The sequence below is a fragment of the Anopheles nili genome (assembly GCF_943737925.1).
Source record: "Anopheles nili chromosome X unlocalized genomic scaffold, idAnoNiliSN_F5_01 X_unloc_4, whole genome shotgun sequence".
Taxonomy (NCBI): domain Eukaryota; kingdom Metazoa; phylum Arthropoda; class Insecta; order Diptera; family Culicidae; genus Anopheles; species Anopheles nili.
In genome coordinates this window covers 407,501-413,028 of record NW_026525500.1, presented here as the reverse complement: position 1 = coordinate 413,028, position 5,528 = coordinate 407,501, and positions in this window count along the sequence as shown.

Genomic DNA, 5,528 nt, shown 5'->3' with positions numbered 1-5,528 from the left:
CCCCGACCTTCAGGATTTTGCTCTACGGAAGGGGGTCTACTTGTGCGCAACCCCGACCTTCAGGATTTTGCTCTACGGAAGGGGGTGCACAAAAGTGTTCGTAATCAACCTCGGATTGTACTTTTCATCATCTAGGGGCACCGTAGGGACCGAAAAAAGTGGTTTCGCATGATAGTCCACCTCGACCCATGTCGACCCTTGCGCGACCCCGACCTTCAGGATTTTGCTCTACGGAAGGGGGTCGACTTGTGCGCAACCCCGACCTTCAGGATTTTGCTCTACGGAAGGGGGTGCACAAAAGTGTTCGTAATCAACCTCGGATTGTACTTTTCATCATCTAGGGGCACCGTAGGGACCGAAAAAAGTGGTTTCGCATGATAGTCCACCTCGACCCATGTCGACCCTTGCGCGACCCCGACCTTCAGGATTTTGCTCTACGGAAGGGGGTGCACAAAAGTGTTCGTAATCAACCTCGGATTGTACTTTTCATCATCTAGGGGCACCGTAGGGACCGAAAAAAGTGGTTTCGCATGATAGTCCACCTCGACCCATGTCGACCCTTGCGCGACCCCGACCTTCAGGATTTTGCTCTACGGAAGGGGGTCGACTTGTGCGCAACCCCGACCTTCAGGATTTTGCTCTACGGAAGGGGGTGCACAAAAGTGTTCGTAATCAACCTCGGATTGTACTTTTCATCATCTAGGGGCACCGTAGGGACCGAAAAAAGTGGTTTCGCATGATAGTCCACCTCGACCCATGTCGACCCTTGCGCGACCCCGACCTTCAGGATTTTGCTCTACGGAAGGGGGTGCACACTTGTGCGACCCCGACCTTCAGGATTTTGCTCTACGGAAGGGGGTGCACAAAAGTGTTCGTAATCAACCTCGGATTGTACTTTTCATCATCTAGGGGCACCGTAGGGACCGAAAAAAGTGGTTTCGCATGATAGTCCACCTCGACCCATGTCGACCCTTGCGCGACCCCGACCTTCAGGATTTTGCTCTACGGAAGGGGGTGCACAAAAGTGTTCGTAATCAACCTCGGATTGTACTTTTCATCATCTAGGGGCACCGTAGGGACCGAAAAAAGTGGTTTCGCATGATAGTCCACCTCGACCCATGTCGACACTTGCGCGACCCCGACCTTCAGGATTTTGCTCTACGGAAGGGGGTGCACACTTGTGCGACCCCGACCTTCAGGATTTTGCTCTACGGAAGGGGGTGCACAAAAGTGTTCGTAATCAACCTCGGATTGTACTTTTCATCATCTAGGGGCACCGTAGGGACCGAAAAAAGTGGTTTCGCATGATAGTCCACCTCGACCCATGTCGACCCTTGCGCGACCCCGACCTTCAGGATTTTGCTCTACGGAAGGGGGTGCACACTTGTGCGACCCCGACCTTCAGGATTTTGCTCTACGGAAGGGGGTGCACAAAAGTGTTCGTAATCAACCTCGGATTGTACTTTTCATCATCTAGGGGCACCGTAGGGACCGAAAAAAGTGGTTTCGCATGATAGTCCACCTCGACCCATGTCGACCCTTGCGCGACCCCGACCTTCAGGATTTTGCTCTACGGAAGGGGGTGCACAAAAGTGTTCGTAATCAACCTCGGATTGTACTTTTCATCATCTAGGGGCACCGTAGGGACCGAAAAAAGTGGTTTCGCATGATAGTCCACCTCGACCCATGTCGACCCTTGCGCGACCCCGACCTTCAGGATTTTGCTCTACGCAAGGGGGTCTACTTGTGCGCAACCCCGACCTTCAGGATTTTGCTCTACGGAAGGGGGTGCACAAAAGTGTTCGTAATCAACCTCGGATTGTACTTTTCATCATCTAGGGGCACCGTAGGGACCGAAAAAAGTGGTTTCGCATGATAGTCCACCTCGACCCATGTCGACCCTTGCGCGACCCCGACCTTCAGGATTTTGCTCTACGGAAGGGGGTGCACACTTGTGCGACCCCGACCTTCAGGATTTTGCTCTACGGAAGGGGGTGCACAAAAGTGTTCGTAATCAACCTCGGATTGTACTTTTCATCATCTAGGGGCACCGTAGGGACCGAAAAAAGTGGTTTCGCATGATAGTCCACCTCGACCCATGTCGACCCTTGCGCGACCCCGACCTTCAGGATTTTGCTCTACGGAAGGGGGTGCACACTTGTGCGACCCCGACCTTCAGGATTTTGCTCTACGGAAGGGGGTGCACAAAAGTGTTCGTAATCAACCTCGGATTGTACTTTTCATCATCTAGGGGCACCGTAGGGACCGAAAAAAGTGGTTTCGCATGATAGTCCACCTCGACCCATGTCGACCCTTGCGCGACCCCGACCTTCAGGATTTTGCTCTACGGAAGGGGGTGCACACTTGTGCGACCCCGACCTTCAGGATTTTGCTCTACGGAAGGGGGTGCACAAAAGTGTTCGTAATCAACCTCGGATTGTACTTTTCATCATCTAGGGGCACCGTAGGGACCGAAAAAAGTGGTTTCGCATGATAGTCCACCTCGACCCATGTCGACCCTTGCGCGACCCCGACCTTCAGGATTTTGCTCTACGGAAGGGGGTGCACACTTGTGCGACCCCGACCTTCAGGATTTTGCTCTACGGAAGGGGGTGCACAAAAGTGTTCGTAATCAACCTCGGATTGTACTTTTCATCATCTAGGGGCACCGTAGGGACCGAAAAAAGTGGTTTCGCATGATAGTCCACCTCGACCCATGTCGACCCTTGCGCGACCCCGACCTTCAGGATTTTGCTCTACGGAAGGGGGTCTACTTGTGCGCAACCCCGACCTTCAGGATTTTGCTCTACGGAAGGGGGTGCACAAAAGTGTTCGTAATCAACCTCGGATTGTACTTTTCATCATCTAGGGGCACCGTAGGGACCGAAAAAAGTGGTTTCGCATGATAGTCCACCTCGACCCATGTCGACCCTTGCGCGACCCCGACCTTCAGGATTTTGCTCTACGGAAGGGGGTCGACTTGTGCGCAACCCCGACCTTCAGGATTTTGCTCTACGGAAGGGGGTGCACAAAAGTGTTCGTAATCAACCTCGGATTGTACTTTTCATCATCTAGGGGCACCGTAGGGACCGAAAAAAGTGGTTTCGCATGATAGTCCACCTCGACCCATGTCGACCCTTGCGCGACCCCGACCTTCAGGATTTTGCTCTACGGAAGGGGGTGCACAAAAGTGTTCGTAATCAACCTCGGATTGTACTTTTCATCATCTAGGGGCACCGTAGGGACCGAAAAAAGTGGTTTCGCATGATAGTCCACCTCGACCCATGTCGACCCTTGCGCGACCCCGACCTTCAGGATTTTGCTCTACGGAAGGGGGTTTACTTGTGCGCAACCCCGACCTTCAGGATTTTGCTCTACGGAAGGGGGTGCACAAAAGTGTTCGTAATCAACCTCGGATTGTACTTTTCATCATCTAGGGGCACCGTAGGGACCGAAAAAAGTGGTTTCGCATGATAGTCCACCTCGACCCATGTCGACCCTTGCGCGACCCCGACCTTCAGGATTTTGCTCTACGGAAGGGGGTGCACAAAAGTGTTCGTAATCAACCTCGGATTGTACTTTTCATCATCTAGGGGCACCGTAGGGACCGAAAAAAGTGGTTTCGCATGATAGTCCACCTCGACCCATGTCGACCCTTGCGCGACCCCGACCTTCAGGATTTTGCTCTACGGAAGGGGGTTTACTTGTGCGCAACCCCGACCTTCAGGATTTTGCTCTACGGAAGGGGGTGCACAAAAGTGTTCGTAATCAACCTCGGATTGTACTTTTCATCATCTAGGGGCACCGTAGGGACCGAAAAAAGTGGTTTCGCATGATAGTCCACCTCGACCCATGTCGACCCTTGCGCGACCCCGACCTTCAGGATTTTGCTCTACGGAAGGGGTCTACCCTTGTTCGACCCCGACCTTCAGGATTTTGCTCTACGGAAGGGGGTGCACAAAAGTGTTCGTAATCAACCTCGGATTGTACTTTTCATCATCTACGGGCACCGTAGGGACCGAAAAAAGTGGTTTCGCATGATAGTCCACCTCGACCCATGTCGACCCTTGCGCGACCCCGACCTTCAGGATTTTGCTCTACGGAAGGGGGTGCACACTTGTGCGACCCGGACCTTCAGGATTTTGCTCTACGGAAGGGGGTGCACAAAAGTGTTCGTAATCAACCTCGGATTGTACTTTTCATCATCTACGGGCATCGTAGGGACCGAAAAAAGTGGTTTCGCATGATAGTCCACCTCGACCCATGTCGACCCTTGCGCGACCCCGACCTTCAGGATTTTGCTCTACGGAAGGGGGTGCACAAAAGTGTTCGTAATCAACCTCGGATTGTACTTTTCATCATCTAGGGGCACCGTAGGGACCGAAAAAAGTGGTTTCGCATGATAGTCCACCTCGACCCATGTCGACCCTTGCGCGACCCCGACCTTCAGGATTTTGCTCTACGGAAGGGGGTCTACTTGTGCGCAACCCCGACCTTCAGGATTTTGCTCTACGGAAGGGGGTGCACAAAAGTGTTCGTAATCAACCTCGGATTGTACTTTTCATCATCTAGGGGCACCGTAGGGACCGAAAAAAGTGGTTTCGCATGATAGTCCACCTCGACCCATGTCGACCCTTGCGCGACCCCGACCTTCAGGATTTTGCTCTACGGAAGGGGGTCTACTTGTGCGCAACCCCGACCTTCAGGATTTTGCTCTACGGAAGGGGGTGCACAAAAGTGTTCGTAATCAACCTCGGATTGTACTTTTCATCATCTAGGGGCACCGTAGGGACCGAAAAAAGTGGTTTCGCATGATAGTCCACCTCGACCCATGTCGACCCTTGCGCGACCCCGACCTTCAGGATTTTGCTCTACGGAAGGGGGTCGACTTGTGCGCAACCCCGACCTTCAGGATTTTGCTCTACGGAAGGGGGTGCACAAAAGTGTTCGTAATCAACCTCGGATTGTACTTTTCATCATCTAGGGGCACCGTAGGGACCGAAAAAAGTGGTTTCGCATGATAGTCCACCTCGACCCATGTCGACCCTTGCGCGACCCCGACCTTCAGGATTTTGCTCTACGGAAGGGGTCTACCCTTGCGCGACCCCGACCTTCAGGATTTTGCTCTACGGAAGGGGGTGCACAAAAGTGTTCGTAATCAACCTCGGATTGTACTTTTCATCATCTAGGGGCACCGTAGGGACCGAAAAAAGTGGTTTCGCATGATAGTCCACCTCGACCCATGTCGACCCTTGCGCGACCCCGACCTTCAGGATTTTGCTCTACGGAAGGGGGTCGACTTGTGCGCAACCCCGACCTTCAGGATTTTGCTCTACGGAAGGGGGTGCACAAAAGTGTTCGTAATCAACCTCGGATTGTACTTTTCATCATCTAGGGGCACCGTAGGGACCGAAAAAAGTGGTTTCGCATGATAGTCCACCTCGACCCATGTCGACCCTTGCGCGACCCCGACCTTCAGGATTTTGCTCTACGGAAGGGGGTCGACTTGTGCGCAACCCCGACCTTCA